The sequence below is a fragment of the Brachyistius frenatus genome, unplaced genomic scaffold, assembly GCF_029030835.1.
Source record: "Brachyistius frenatus isolate BFR_SWC_R1_liver_20210118 unplaced genomic scaffold, ASM2903083v1 Contig_71, whole genome shotgun sequence".
In the NCBI taxonomy this organism is placed as follows: domain Eukaryota; kingdom Metazoa; phylum Chordata; class Actinopteri; family Embiotocidae; genus Brachyistius; species Brachyistius frenatus.
In genome coordinates this window covers 1,538,478-1,555,074 of record NW_027210670.1, presented here as the reverse complement: position 1 = coordinate 1,555,074, position 16,597 = coordinate 1,538,478, and positions in this window count along the sequence as shown.

Sequence of the window (16,597 nt, the reverse complement as noted above, 5' to 3'; positions counted from 1 at the left end):
TGCCTTTGTGTCACTGTTAGTGCTCATTAAGATTCAGAAAACATGTCCAGGACACCTCGCTTCCTGTTTGCCATGTTTTGTGCCAGGCAGTTTTGCTGAAATCAAATAAAATGGGATCAAAATTTTGGGAGTGATTCTTGTATTAGCTTTTCACTCAAACCATCTGTCTTTGTCGGGAACTCTAAATGCTCCATTTGAGCTGGAAGAATCACATTCATTGCCTTTTTTTATCTGAATTAAAACAATTAGATTTGTTGCCAAATCTGTCTTGTTGGCAAACAATGCCAAATTCACTGAGGCTGTAAAAGCTGCCAGTCTTCTCAGTGATTATCTTGCTTGTTATGATAATCCTGCTCATTATATCAGTTTTAAAATAAGGGTGGTATTGAATTATTGACGCATAAATTGTACTTATAACATCTTTGATAACAGATCCTTATTTCCGGAAGTTTCTCCTTTTTATTTAAAGGCACCCGTGGTATAGCAGCACACTTGTTGTCTTTTTTCCCTCCTCATATTGATTTGAGATTGAATCCTGTGTTTGGAAGCTAATTAACCATAACTGAAACAATTACAGTAAGCCTCAAGCAGAAGAGCTATTGAGCTGCCGGTACAGTAACAGGCCGCTGTAAATGTAATCCAATATTTGTTATAAGAATATTAAAGCAATTGCAGGTCACAACGGGCCAAAGTGTTGCCGTTAAGAACCCAAATCCAGGTTTATACATGCAAATATTCAATACACACATATGCACTCATACATAGGCTAAACACACATTAGTCCACACTTTAATTGGAATCTGCTGTAGGAAAAAGCAATGCATGGCTTTCTCTCCCTTTCACTGCACACACACACGCACACACACACACACACACACACACACACACACCACACAAAGCTTAGCACAGCTAGGCTATGAGGCTGCTTGTTGCTACGGTAATAACATAACCAGGTCATGCAGCGCAGCTTTCTGGAGCACGGACAAATATTACTGACGCATAAAGTGTGTATGGATTTGTGTGTGCATGCGTTGGGGGGCTGGTGGAGGGGGCTTATACCCGTCAGTGACTGTTAATGCTTTCTGTTGTCTGCTTCTCCGTTTACCTTCTGATGAAACGTGATTGCCGAGTGTGTGATTTTCTACATTCTCCTTGCTAATCCCAGAGAAAAGGCCAAGCACTGCCTGAGTGGCTTGCTGGCAGTAAAAATGCTGGATTTAATTTACTGAGCTGTCAACGTGTCACTCATAGCAGCGGGATTTCTTGGATTTAACTCAGTGACAGGTCACTAAATCAGTCAGTCACTCACTTAGCCAGGCAGAAAGCGTGAATTTTTGTTTTCAATAATGCTGCTTTTCAGATGCCGCCATGGATTTTCCAAAATGTAAGCTTTTCAACAAGCTGAAAAATAAGCTCTTGTTTTGCCAATTGATTTTTCGCTATGCTTTAAAATTTTAAGTGGGCTTGTAATGAGTCTGAGGATTACAGAACTTACTCAGCACATCGGAGGCTATGTAAACTTTCCATTTAAGTGATAAAATCAGGGTTAGAAGCACTCCACGCACCATCATTAATATATTCATACGCTGTGGCTCTGAGCCAAGTGTTAGTGGTACTCCACAGTCAACTGTAAAACACTGCACAGCTTTGTTAATAATCTCAGAGAACTTGGAAAAGTAATTTGAAACAGCATGGCTTTGCAATAATCTTTAAGAAGCACTTGACTCCAGATTGTCAATAGAACAAAACAGTGCAATGCAGCGTGAAAGTAGCCGACAGAGTTGAAGTCCAGACTAAGCCCCAAAAAACAGTCATGCGGTGGGTTCATTCAGTTCCTGCAACTTTTAATTGCTCACCTTTAGTACCTACAATGTCCTTAGGTCTAACCAATACTATTGGTCACGACTCAGTGTCCTCCAAAACTATCGTTGTCACAAAATTAACTTATTTGAGTGTATTCAGAGCTGCAACTTCTATGGTTAAAACATGGTCAAGTTTAGGCATCTAAAACGGCATGGTTTAGATTTGATTCATGGTTTGACTGTTGGCAAACTATCATCGCATACTCAGCCCCGTAACAACACCACATGTCTATGTCTTGATAAATAAGTGAACAGTCAGTTTTCGTGGTCAACTTGCTGGATGCTGGAGAAACGGATAGGTGTAAAGACTTTAGTGACTTTGACAAGGGTGACATAATAACGGTCAGACGACAGAGCATCTTCATATCAGCAAGACTTGTAGGATGCTTCGAGTCAGCCATGAGGAGTTAGTCTGGTATTACCAGATCCCAGTGTGACCATGCTCCATTGAGGATAGTTTCCAGTCATTGCATCCTAATGGACGCAGACCGTGGGTTAATTTTGAAACCATTGGAGGAGCCTTACACCAGTCGGTATTGATAAGCATACACAACATTTTATGCGCTGAAACTCTACCCCTACCACCATTGTTGGGACTAGTTCCATGACAACATGAGCTAACCCTACTGGTCGCCAATTGGTACACCTTTCAGAGTAGCTGAGCAAATATTAATGATATGCTGAGATCAGGGCAATGGCAAAAGGCAGGCACAGTCAGGCTAGTGTTGAATAGGTAGGTAGGTAGGTATGGTAGGTATATACTTTATTAATCCCCGAGGGGAAATTTTTTCGCCACAACAGCGTACATACAGGAGCAATAATAGAAACAATAGAATAAAATAATAATAGAATAGAATAATATAATAGAAAAGCAATAAAATAAAAAATATAAAATATAAAATGCACAGTACATACAGTATATATACAGTACATTAAATATATATATATATTATATACAACAAACCAATAAACACAGTCAACATATATATATATACATACGGTACAGTATATATCTATATATATAATATACATATAATATACAAGCAAGAAACCAAGAAACACAGTCAACAGTGTTATTGTACTGTGATGGATTTTGCCAGAGGTGAGTTATTGTAAAGTCTTATGGCAGTGGACAGGAATGATCTCCTGTATCTGTCCTTGTGACAGCGGAGCTGGAGGAACCTGTTAGAGAAAGTGCTCCGCTGTCCCTGCAGCAGGTGGTTGAGAGGGTGGACAGGATTATCCAAGATGGACAATAGTTTGATCAGCGTCCTCCTCTCCACCACCTTTTCCAGACTATCTAGTTTGTAGCCGATGATGGAGCCGGCCTTCTTAACCAACTTGTTGAGTTTGTTGGTGTCACCGGCTCCAATGCTGCTCCCCCAGCAGACCACAGCGAAGTACAAAGCACTGGCCACAACAGACTGGTAGAACATCTCCAACATCATGCTGCACACATTGAAGGATCAAAGTTTCCTCAGAAAAAAGAGTCGACTCATCACCTTCTTGTAGACAGCGTTGATGTTGGTCTTCCATTTCAGTCTGTTGTCGATGGACACACCCAGGTACTTGTACTCCTCAACCATGTCCACCTCCTCTCCCAGAACTCTCAGCGGTTGTGGAGCCGTCGCCTTCCTCCTGAAGTCGACCACCATCTCTCTGGTCTTGGCCACGTTCAGGAGCAGGTGATTTCTTCCCGCCCACTCCACAAAGTCCTCCACTACTGCCCTGCACTCCTCCTCCCGCCCATCCCTTATACACCCTACCACTGCAGAGTCATCAGAGAACTTCTGCAGATGGCAGGACTCTGAGTTGTACTGGAAGTCAGTGGTGTAGAAGGTGAACAGGAAGGAGACAGAACAGTTCCCTGAGGAGCTCCAGTACCACTGACCACCGTATCAGACAGCACACTGCCCAGACGGACAAACTGTGGTCTGCCTGTCAGGTAGTCAGTGATCCAGGAGACGGTGGGCGTGATCCAGGAGACGGTGGGCGTACCTACTGACCATGAATCAGCGACAGGAATTTAAGGATGTGCTGGAATGAGCCTGATCTGTGGCGTCTCTCCAACTCACAACTTTTAAGACTACAAGACCTCTGAAGGTGCACCGTGGTATCTGGGACCAAGACATTACCAGCAGATTATTTTAGAGTCCAGGCCACAGCCGGTCTGAGCCGTTTTGGCTGAATACAAAGTACAAACAGCATATTAAGCAGTGGCAGTCACAATGTTTTGGCTCATCATTGTAAAGAGAAGCTGGGAACAGCAAGATTGTCTTGTACTGAACATGACCAAATGTTCATCATAGGATCTTTTATTTATTTGTGTCCGTCACTTAGGAGTGCTCACTGTAACTGCATAGTGACACAACAAACATGAAACATAAGCAACATTATGAACAATTACAACCACTTCCTGAAGAGTGAAGCAAAATAAAAAAAAATAATATGAGGCTGACCGCCACACAGCTGTAATCAGAGCCTGTTGTACCACCTACAATCTTTCAAAAGCAAACAAGTAATTTGCAGTTCAAATGACATACAAATGTGATCACACCAATAGACCAATATGCCTATGAATATGTCCATCTGTTTGACTGTATTCACATAATTTCTGGGCACTTTTTTAGTTCTTGGGCAGAAAATTGTTTTTCGACCTGCCAGCTGTACACCTGCGTGGTATTTGTTACAACCTGTAGGCCCTCCCATGCCTGCCAAAAACAACACATCTGTGACAATGTATGAGTTTAGACAGCTAATCACACAAGATAGAGCAGGTGCTGTTGGTGACCTATCACTTTGTGTGAGAGCGCCAACAACAATTACTCTTCCCTCTTTCTTCATCAGTTTCACAACTTGACTTGTAAGAAGAATATTTCCTCGAGCAGTTGACCTTTCGCTTTCCGTTTCGTACTGTCTCCATAGCTGTGCATGCAGGCGCACAGCTACACATTCACAGGAAAAACTGACAGCCCCATTTACAAATTATATTTTATATCTTATTGATGTTTTTGTTTTACCCTCTGGCTTTTAAGGGATTTTTGTAGTTGGATATGATTTGTAACATTTTAAAACATAAATAGGGATACTGAGTTTGTCTTTTGGAACAATTGGATTTTTAGTAGTGATAAAAAGCAAAAACATATAAAATGAGAGGGTCGAGCATTTGAAGCTTCCCACTGGTGCTTTAATGAAGTACATGCAGAGTTTATGCAAATGAAAGCCATAAACTTGAGGCAGGAAAATTATTTTGTTAATATTTCCTTTATTTTGTTGTGCAGTTCCATGGATGAGCTGACAGTTTGTAACTAAAGTAACCAGCTGACTCTGCTTTGAGCTGATTGGCTGCTAAAAGAGGTGACGTGCCTTACACTCTGAAACTGTCCACTGGCAACTTGACAAATTGAGTGGCAGGTGACATCATTGGTTGGCTGGAGACGGTCTAGTTTGTACTGCTGAAATGTTTCACTGCAACTTGCTAAAACAATTTTATTTCTCCCCAAATCTTTGGTCTGAACTTTCCGTTATTTAGTTTACCATCATCGCTACAAATGGCATGAAGAAACTAATAAAAGCAGGTGTATTATTCCACTATGCTTACTGCTTCACTATTTATAGTTGTGCTTACCCTACTGCTACAAGTAAAAATGGCAGCCATGTAAAAGGTCTATACCAGTCAAACCTACTAACTGTCATTAAGGGAAAGGGGTTTATTTCAGAACTGTTGCAATACATTGCATGTTTACTTGGAAAAGTACAAATCACAAGTTTTTAACAAAATGCCTCGAAAAGCCTTACGAATACCTGCGCGGACCGCAAACCTCAGAAGATCTACCATTTTCTACTCAAGCTGGCTGAAGGTAAAATCCTAGCTGCTGTGCAGTGAACACTCTTTGACAGCATATTGTAGAGAAGACTTCAACATGGATATTATTCGGCGGCACCTCTTTATTTCTGTCCTTCCTAATCTCCATCCCAAGAGGCCTGTTCCAAAACCAGATAAGACAGGGAGGAGGGGAACAACCTCGGCTTACATTGTATGAGACAGAGGTGGGGCATTAATCCCTGTTTTCACACAAAAGCCACACATATACTAAAAAAAAAGCTGTAGACCGAAACTACAGTTAAATTGTGCCACGGCAAGTATGTACTATTGGTAATAGAACAAGTTGGATCTGTGTCATGTCAACACTCCTCTTACAAGCTGCACTGTTGGCTTAGTGACAAGTGTAATCAATATAAAGTGCACTACCACAAAGGCAGACAAAGACACAGATTCATTGTATTGATTTTACACAGTTGCTGAATGACAGTACCCTTACAGCATCCTAAATAAGACAAAAATGAAATGACTGTATTACAATGATAATTGTACGTACAAAATAAAGCATGTGTGTACATTCCATAATTCAATAAAATAAAATGTACATTGGGCTCAGATTATTAAATTCATATCATTTGGGAAATAGGCTATCTGAATATCAAAATACAAATCTATATTCACTTTATTTTTTGAATAAATGGCTCAGGACATTAAAATGTTTGTGATCATACTATATGCTAAGTGGCCCATTGCATGTGGACGCAGGAAAAATGCCCCAAAAAAAGGAATTACATGCCCATCCAAACCCTGGTTTTCACCAAAGTAGTAAAAGTAACCCAATGCTGTTGTGCAATTGTGCATCGCTCAATAAAAAGTATGGATGCCAAACAGGCATTAAAGTGACTGAATACGGTGAGTGATGGTGTGTCTGCTGGTGGCGAGATATCAGAACTGAACCATGTGTTGTGGACTGGCTCGGTATCTGACGGGTCATGAGGCTGCTCCACCCTTCACTTCAAGAAAGGCATGCATGTGCATTCATTTGTATTACTCAGTTGATTAGGTCCACTAATATTAACCTAGTGTTTTGTTTTAGGATACACTTAACTGAATTTGCAATGGTAACACCAGCCTTGCCTCTCACATGCTGCTCAGCTGCAGCTTGATTACGTGTGCGTGTGTCCACACCGGCTGCGTATCAGCTGCGGTGCTGCAGCTGCGGTGCTGCAGCTGCAGGTCCTACGATTGAATCAATGAGTTTCTCTTCGATAATGCCCGTCAGTATGGTATTTTTGAGGTCAGACAAGTGAAGAGTTGTAACCATAAAGCAGGCACGGGATTTTTTTTGTTTACCCTCGTTCATAGCGAGACACACAGGCCCTCACACCGAGTGTCAGAGAGCCAAATCTGGAGAGCAGGATTGGAAGGGAGCGTAGATTGTGTTGTTAAGGTTGAAAAACTTGTGCATTTTTACCGCAGTGTGAGTGGGCGCATCGTCATGTTGGAGAAGCCAAGTGCCATCACGCTATAGTTCATGTAATTTGCAATTTGCGCTTTCAGTTTCACACTTTTCAGTTTCACACTGACTGAAATGTTTAGGGTTAACTCACCTGCTATACAAGCTTACTTTGTCATCAAGCTGCCTTCACCAGCCATTTTGCCAGAATGTATAAAGGAACTTTGTTGTGTAACTTTCGAATGTGACCAAGCCTTTAGGGAGGCTAATATATGGTGATATGGATGGAGTGATAGGTGGGCGGAGCCAGGCTATGTATGTAGATCTTCCATACCCGACTTGAAAAACAATTTCTTTATGGGTGTTGTTTACACGTACAAACAGGAAAGGACATCCCCCAAACTCACACCATATTGAACAGTGTATGAAGGGAGCCAAACTACTTAAGAGGACAAAAGACCATCTGCAGTGGGATCAGACTGGATTTATTTAAATTAGAACTATTTTAACATCATTCCTCTTGCACAAAGCAAAACAAAAGAAGGGCGTAGGCTTTGGTCGGATTGCTATGTAAAAAAACAGAAAGAGGTTTGGAAGAGAGACAATATCTCTGTTGAGTGTAAGCGGTATGAGAGGAAGAGGCTGTCATATAGTCTATCTAGGAATTAAGAGACAGTGAAGAAAAGGAGGTGACATGAAGTTTAACAAAGAGAAAGCAGGAGGAGGAATGAGTTGCTCCAGCGAAGATGTTCAGACTACAATGATCTGCCAAAAGCACTTGCTTACTTGCACTTCAAACTAATTTTCCCATTCTCTGCCTTCTACGATCCTCCCCTCATCTGTCGTACCTCTTATTTATCGTTTCTTTCTGCACCTCCGGCACTTCATATTCCAGCTCTCACCATGAATTCACAACAGAGACACAAGTTAAGCAGCCAGTCACTGCGGGGGCAACATTCATTTTAATCATGGTCCGAGAAAAGCTTTCAACAAGGATAACTTTGTTTCAGGCACTTTTAAAAACTTGGTCATATCATCAATATTAGATCAGTGATATCAGTAGTATAGCAAAGATTTATTCTGGAAAATATTAAAATCATCAGCGAAACAAAATATTTATCATAGTGTCTCTGAGTTTTTTTTGGATCAGTAACAGTCTAAAATATTAGCAGGTAGCTCACCACTGCCGTCAAATATCTTTGTCATTCATTAATTATTCAAGTTTTTTTGTGAACAGTTAAGTGATAAATGAGGGAAGGGTTTTGAAACTTTTGAATAGAAGGGCCAGATTTGAACACAGTTTTAAGAAGGAACAAATGAGTAAAGCTGTGATCCACATTCTTGGTAATAGTATAATATATATGTATGTATAAACTAAAATCTATAAATGGCAACCCCAGGTAGTCAACAGTCATGCATAATTTATGATACAATCATCATTTTTTTGGAACATTTTTGGATCTCTTAGTAGCTGTTTAGTGTCTCTGTGCAGTTGATTTGTATATTTGTATATTCTTTGTAGTTTTTATTTCTTTCCCTTTTGTCTCTTTGTCATCACATTCTGGTATTTTGTAATCATTGTGTGTCTCCCTTAGTGTCTCTTTGATTAATTATTATTATTATTATTATTATTATGTTGTGATTAGTGGTAAATTCGCACCCACTTTGTAGTCATTGTGTATCTACCTGTTGTTATATGTGTCCTCGCGGTCGTTTTGTTTCTCTTTGGAGTCACTTTATTTTTCTTTGTCGTCACTTTGTTTTTCTTTGTAGTCACTTTGTTTTTCTTTGTAGTCGCTTTTCTTCTCTCTTTGTTTGTCTTTGTTTCTCCGTGTAGTCACTTTGTTTCTCTGTCCAAAAAGAACTGCTAATGCTAACTTCGTACAGAGGCTCTGGTCCAGAGGCCTCTGGCCAGAATTGGTCCCAAGTACACTGGTCCAATTTACGATACTAACACTGGCCCAAAGCGGCACTGAGTTCTCCTAACTGGATTTGATTCTGAGCCCAGTATTCCCAATTTCCACTGCAACACACTATGCAAAACTGGCAGCCATGGTGCCAGAATATACTGAAATTACATACTGTATGTTGATAGTGAACTGCAATCAGTCCAACTCAGCTGGCTACCTCAGAGCCATGTCGTTGCAGATTTATGCTGGAACAGATTTTTCCATTAACATTTTGCAATTCTTACTGTTCCCCAATAGAGGTCAATAAAGGTCATAGATTAATTAATACTAAGTCCTGCCTATCACTGCAGCGTCCTTGGTGCTACAGTCAGTATGCAGCAGCTCTAATCAGACAGACAGCTCACTGGCGCTGTTGCTAGAGGTTAATCTCTGTCTCACTCGGTTTCCTTTCCTCCCTTCCTTTGCCTCTCTGCTCTTCCTCTCCGTTATGACTATATTTCCCTCCTCACTCCCTAGTTTTACTGCTTACTTCTTTCATACTTCCTTATCCTTTGATTTGGTCGTATGTCCCAAATTCTTCCAATGCCTTGCTCATAACAGCTTCCCTAATTTCTGTTTCCGATGACAAGTTTCCCTTTAAATTAATGTGTTGGTCTAAAAATGACAGAATTGATCATTTGTCAAAACACTTGAAACAACCTATGATCTTGACAAGTGACTTTTTGTGTTGATGAGAATAACAACATTTGTCTGTTGGAAAATGTCTTTGTCAGGGGTATTGGGCATATAAAGTGTCTGACACACTGTTAGCATTCTGTCTTGATCATACAAATTTAACAAACTTAGTCGAGTGCACATTTTAATTAAGTGTGTCAGATAAGTTTAATATATTTAATTAACATTCAAGAAACATAGGTATTGCAACAAGGCCAAATAATCCTGATCAGGACACCCCCCTAATATTGATCACGACCTTAAATTTAAAAGTAAATGTAACCAAACCTTGACCAACCTTTGTCAGTCGAAAACAAGCTTTTGGAAGGCCCTCCATGGTGCATCGGATCAGAAAACACATAGGGATTGATTGGAAGGCAGTAACTAATACTGGCTCGACACCAGAGGATAATTGGGCCAATTTTGGATCCGACAATTGTGGGTCATTCCAGAGTCAAAGCTGATCTGAACTGATTAGATGCACAAATGATCCTGAAGGGGTAACGGACATAATCTTTCTGTTACCAACCGGATCGGAGTCTCACTGATTTTGAATCCTGTACTGTGAAAAGGAACAGTGAGGAAATATTGAGCAGAAACCCACAATAGCCAATGAGAGTGAGCTGACTGGAAAGTGCCACCTGTCCCACAAGCCCAGAGCACATAATATGAGTATGGAATGGCATTTTAATGGTGGTGGCAGGATGGAGAATGTATAAACATGACATGGATCACAAAATTAACTGTCCTACCTGTGTAGAAATAACAATAATGTTAGCTTATAGCAGTAGCTTGGACTTTAACATAAACGCTAATTGTTCGGTCCTGCTTCATGGCTGAATCGTCTGGTGTGTGCTTTCTCATGATTAAATATAAAAAATCAGTGAAATATAATTTGTTAAAATCAATTTCAGTTTTAAAATCCTTCAGTGTGCATGAGGCATAATACTTTATTTACACCAATGAACCAAAACATTATGACCCTCCCGTCTAACACGCAAAGGCATCGACTCGACAAGACCGCTAACAATTCCTAAAAGACGTTAGTAGCACATCCTGTCAGTCCTGAAAGTTGTGAGTATGAGCAGTAATAAATAATGTTCTTTTAAAGAAATCCTCAAACCCTGTCACCAGTTCATGGTTTGCCGCCCCTCACACCACTATCGGTTGAGATTCGTCGCTCCTGACTTGGCACCCCACAAGTCTTCTAAATGGGAGATGCTAAGACACAGTTGGCTGGTTGTAACAATTTGATTGCTCAGGATGCCATTCCTCAAATGGACACTTGAGGCAGGCTCCAAAAGTTTGTTCCCATAGACCCCCCCATGTTAAAATGGCCACATTTAGAGCAGAAATAAACATGTTAACAACCTGTAGAGATGGAGATAGCTAAAGCCACCTGGAACTGTGTTTCAAAACTGTTTTTCAGGAAACTTATCAGTTAAATCATAGGTGGTTTTCATGCTTAGCTATTTCTTGCACAGCCAACAACTTGACTATGGTAACTAACTGTTAAGGTGGAATGTGTTGATTACTTTTGTCACCCAAAAGCAAGATGAACCAGTTTGTGGCCTCCCTGTGTGGAGTCTGCATGTTCTCTTTATGGTTGCATGGATCTCTCTTGTGGCTGGTGAATGGTAGGTTGAGTAAATTAGGTTAGGTTAGGTTAGGTTAGGTAGTTACTTTATTAATCCCCGAGGGGAATTTTTTTTCGCTACAGCAGCATACAGGAAGCAATAGATAATAATAGAATAATAGAAAAGCAATAAAATAGCAGTAAAAATATAAAATATGAAATATAAAATGCACAGTATATACAGTACAGTATATATCTATATATATTATATACAAACAACCAAGAAACACAGACAACAGTATTATTTTGCCAGAGGTGAGTTATTGTACAGTCTTATTGTGGTCGGCAGGAATGATCTCCTGTATCAGGAATGATCTCCTGTATCTGGAATGATCTCCTGTATCAGGAATGATCTCCTGTATCTGGAATGATCTCCTGTATCAGGAATGATCTCCTGTATCAGGAATGATCTCCTGTATCTGTCCTTGTGACAGCGGAGCTGGAGGAATCTTTTAGAGAAAATGCTCCGCTGTCCCTGCAGCAGGTGGTTGAGAGGGTGGACAGGATTATCCAATATGGATAATAGTTTGTTCAGCGTCCTCCTCTCCACCACCTTTTCCAGACTGTCCAGTTTGTAGCCGATGATGGAGCCGGTCTTCTTCACCAGTTTGTTAAGTCTGTTGGTGTCACCGGCTCCAATGCTGCTCCCCCAGCAGACCCCAGAGAAGTACAAAGCACTGGCCACAACAGATGGTAGAACATCTCCAACATCTCGCTGCACACATTGAAGGATCGAAGTTTCCTCAAGAAAGAGTCGACTCATCCCCTTCTTGTAGACAGCGTTGATGTTGGTCTTCCAGTTCAGTCAGTTGTCATGGAGACACCAGGTACTTGTACTCCTCAACCATGTCCACCTCCTCTCCCAGAACTCTCAGCGGTTGTGGAGCCGTCGCCTTCCTCCTGAAGTCGACCACCATCTCTCTGGTCTTGGCCACGTTCAGGAGCAGGTGATTCCTTCCCGCCCACTCCACAAAGTCCTCCACTACTGCCCTGCACTCCTCCTCCCGCCCATCCCTTATACACCCTACCACTGCAGAGTCATCAGAGAACTTCTGCAGATGGCAGGACTCTGAGTTGTACTGGAAGTCAGTGGTGTAGAAGGTGAACAGGAAGGAGACAGAACAGTTCCCTGAGGAGCTCCAGTACCACTGACCACCGTATCAGACAGCACACTGCCCAGACGGACAAACTGTGGTCTGCCTGTCAGGTAGTCAGTGATCCAGGAGACGGTGGACGTGTCCACCCCCCCTCCACCCCCACCACCCGCAGCTTCTCACTCAGCAGCAGTGGTTGGATGGTGTTGAATGTACTGGAGAAATCAAAGAAAGTGATTCTCAGAGTCACCGGTTCCATCCAGGTGAGACTGAGCTCGTTGCAGCAGGTAGATGGGCGGCACGGTGGTGCAGTGGTTAGCACTGTCACCTCACAGCAAAAAAGGTTCTGGGTTCGAATCCGGTCCTGGGCCTTTCTGTGCGGAGTTTGCATGTTCTCCCTGTGCTTGCGTGGGTTCTCTCCGGGTTCTCCAGCTTCCTCCCATCATCCAAAAACATGCACGTCAGGTTACCTGGCGCCGCGCTAGTGGCAGCCTGCTGCAGCATCTCCCCCCTGAGAGCCCTGCTGTAGTAAAGAAATTTCCCCTCGGGGATTAATAAAGTGTATAAAAAAAATAAAAATAAAAAATAAAAATAGATGATGGCGTCGTCCACTCCCACATGAGGCTGGTACGCAAATTGCAGAGGGTCCAGAGAAGATTTCACCAGCGGCCTGAGGTGGGCCAAGACCAGCCTCTCCAGCATCTTCATCACATGAGATGTGAGGGCAACCGGTCGGTAGTCGTTGAGGCCGGATGGAGTCGTGTTCTTAGGGACTAGAACCAAGCAGGACGTCTTCCACAGCACCGGGACCTCCTCCTGCTTCAGGCTCAGGTTGAAGAGGTGTTGTAGGACCTCAGCCAGCTGGACGGCGTCAGGTCTTCAGGACCACGGGGCCGATGCCGTCAGGTCTTCAGGACCACGGGGCTGATGGCGTCAGGTCCTGCAGCCTTGCACTGGTGGAGTCTCTCCAGCTGTCTCCTAACCTGGCCATTCATCACAGAGAGGGGGGTGGGGGGGGAGGTCAAGGTGTCGATGGAGGAAGAGCCCTTTGAGATTGAGGGCTCTATGCAGCTCACCAGGGGGGGCAGAGGGGCAGCAGAGGTGTTTGGGAGGTGTGAGGTGTGGAGGAGACAGATGAGGGTGGTGAACTAAACCTGTTGAAGAAACAGTTTAGCTCATTGTTCCTCTCCAGGTTCCCCCTGGTTGTTCCTCTCCAGGATCCCCCTGGTTGTTCCTCTCCAGGTTCCCCCTGGTTGTTCCTCTCCAGGTTCCCCCTGGTTGTTCCTCTCCGGGTTCCCCCTGGTTGTTCCTCTCCAGGATCCCCCTGGTTGTTCCTCTCCAGGTTCCCCCTGGTTGTTCCTCTCCAGGTTCCCCCTGGTTGTTCCTCTCCAGGATCCCCCTGGTTGTTCCTCTCCAGGTTCCCCCTGGTTGTTCTCCAGGTTCCCCCTGGTTGTTCCTCTCCAGGTTTCCCCTGGTTGTTTCTCTCCAGGTTCCCCCTGGTTGTCTCTCTCTCCCCTTCAACCCAGTAATCTCCTCCACACCTCCCTCACGTTGTTCTGCTGGAGTTTGGCCTCCAGCTTCCTCCTGTAGGAGTCCTTGCACTCTCTCATCTTCTCCTTCAGGTGGCGCTGCACTCTCCTGAGCTCATCCCTGTCCCCAGACCTGAAGGCTGCTTTCTTCTTATTAAGAATAACTTTCAGGTCACTGGTGATCCATGGCTTGTTGTTGGGGAAGCAGTGTAAATGGGTGACTTTAAAGGTTTCTGTATTAATACAAGGCCTGTGACAGGCTGGTGATCTGCCTACGGTTTATTCTACCTCTTCTCCAATATTGGGGAAGGACAAGCTGGTAGAGATAATGGATGGACATATTGGTATCATTTGCTGCACTCATTTACCGATGTCTATCTGTTCCAATATTTACATACATGTGACTCACTGTCTTTAAAGCTGTATTTATAGGACTGTGAATGATGAGTTCATTGGAAAATATCAATGCCCCCCGGACAGGCCAACCCACAGATAAAGCAGAGAACATCACTAAGTCGTAACGTTGAGTCACACACACTGAGTTGGCTGCTCCTAAGGAGATCAGACCAGAGACAAATCACTGTCAAATCACAAAGCACCATCATTTCTTTGTAATTACCTTGAATCTCTTATGTCCATATAAAATTAAGATGAAAATGAGCCATCTGCAGCGAATAAAAATCCCATTTCATCCTCTTTTTTTTTTTACCCCCCTCCCACCCCCAAATCCTCCGTCGTGTTCCGTAACCATCCATCATGATGATCATGCACTTTTCTCTGTACTCCCTCCAAGTTCAACACACACAATCTATACATCTCTGTTATACATGGATGTCATCTTGCACTACATGAGTCCTACTTCACCCTCCCTTCTGACACTCTCCCTCCGTACTTCTCTACTTCCTGCAGTGAACGTCAATGGAACATCGCTGTCACGATGTGCTGTGATGCATCCACTCACTCAGAAGAACACACACACTCCAGTTTTTTGTGGTGTCGCATGCACACAGACGTCATGTGATTATTCCTGCCATCTCTTTTCTCTCTCTTCCTCCACACTCAGTTCGGTCCTCCTCTTCACCGAGTCTTGTTAGTCAGACAGTGAGGCTTCGGTCGCTCCTCCCAGGGGGGACGGAAGGCCAATTAAATATTTATGGATCAACATCCATTCAAATGTTTGGCAATGGAGAAAGCCTGTGACCGGAAAGCTGACATGACTTGTTTGTGCACAATATGCAGCAGGGGAGGTGGAAGGCTAGTCCTCGGCATGTGTTAGTGCATGTGTTTGTTGTGCACGTGTGTGTGTGTGTGTGTGTGTGTGTGTGTGTGTGTGTGTGTGTGTGTGTGTGTGTGTGTGTGTGTGTGTGTGTGTGTGTGTGTGTGTGTGTGCTTTTTAATAGCTATGTTGGCAGATTATGTTATTGTAATAATATATGTTTAAGTCTGTGAGCATCAACAATCATATTCGTATCATCTTATTGACCAGGCAAGGGAATTGATGCTGCAGCCAGTGTGCAAATAAAAGAAAAATACAAGTCAAAACTTGAGAGCAAAGAAACTTCAGAGTAAAATAAGACAATGCAAAGCAGCAGTAGGTTATGTGCAGCAGTGGCTTATGCATATGATGTCCAAGTCAATGGCAGCGGAGACAGAAATAACACTGGATCTCTTAAACCTTTAAGCAACACCTCTGAAACAAATTCAAGGTCCAGAATTTGTCCATGAAGTGTGGATGACCCATGCAGATAACCCAGCCTGAGTAGTCCCAAGAAATTGCTGAAATTTATTAGCATGCATTTGCATTTGGAGTCTCCGTGACCCTTTCACATCGTTGATGAGAACCATGACCACTTTGCAAAGAGGAAGAAGTGTCGGGTTGACTGCTTAATCCAAGGGTGTACATAAAACAGATTAAAAGACAAACTAAACCATAAAAATGTCATCTGGACAATGTCCTCAACCTAAAACAAACCTATTCTTCTATGATCACATTGAGATGAAAAATCTGAGACCATATGTTTTTATTGTCATGATTATGATTATTATTTGGATCAATGATTTTATATTTAACTCTATAAAAGTACATCTTGAATTTAATTGGAATTAGACAGTGTAAAACTTAAATGTTCAAGTGAGTCTGAGCTATTGCTGCTGCAGCACCTGGACTCACTGGAAACTGTCCAAAATGGAGGGTGAGAAGACCTTTATTTTACGCAGTGAAATTAGGTCTGATAACACCAGGTTACTATAAAATGCTCTTTTAAATGTATAAATCACTAGTATACTTCTTTACACTAGTGAAATCTAACTATAATCACATGATCTTGACAAAAGGAAACACAGTAACCAAAGGAGATAAAGAAAAAAGAAAAAAAGAAAACACCAGGCAGGAGAGTAGTCCAGACTTTAACCTGATACTTCAGTTCCTCTTCTTAGCTCAGTGTGTTCTCATAAGCAGGTTGGAGACCCACGGTGTGATGATCAGAGGGCCTCTGCAGGAGATGTAGGCCCCCATGATGCAACACAGCAGAGCTGAACCCTTTTATTGTGGAGTAACCAACAGATGACACAGT